Raw genomic sequence first — 226 nt, 5'->3', positions numbered from 1 at the left:
GAGAAGGAAAGGAAATTTTTATTTGCTTTAAAAAAGGAGTGTTGAAAAATATTAGTCACCCTTTGAATCAGATTTCACCTTTCATCAAATGTCTTGAGTACATTCAGAAGAGCCAAACAGAACATCCTTCTCTACGGGAGACTGCAATTTTAACATCTTAGGAAGCTTTTGAGAAAAAAACAAAGCCAATTTTCTCATTGCTGCCCCAAAAGCAGCAGCTCTGGAG

The sequence above is a fragment of the Protopterus annectens genome, chromosome 3.part0, assembly GCF_019279795.1.
Source record: "Protopterus annectens isolate FY-2018-M chromosome 3.part0, PAN1.0, whole genome shotgun sequence".
Lineage (NCBI taxonomy): Eukaryota > Metazoa > Chordata > Ceratodontiformes > Protopteridae > Protopterus > Protopterus annectens.
Note: the sequence above shows the minus strand (reverse complement) of the source record.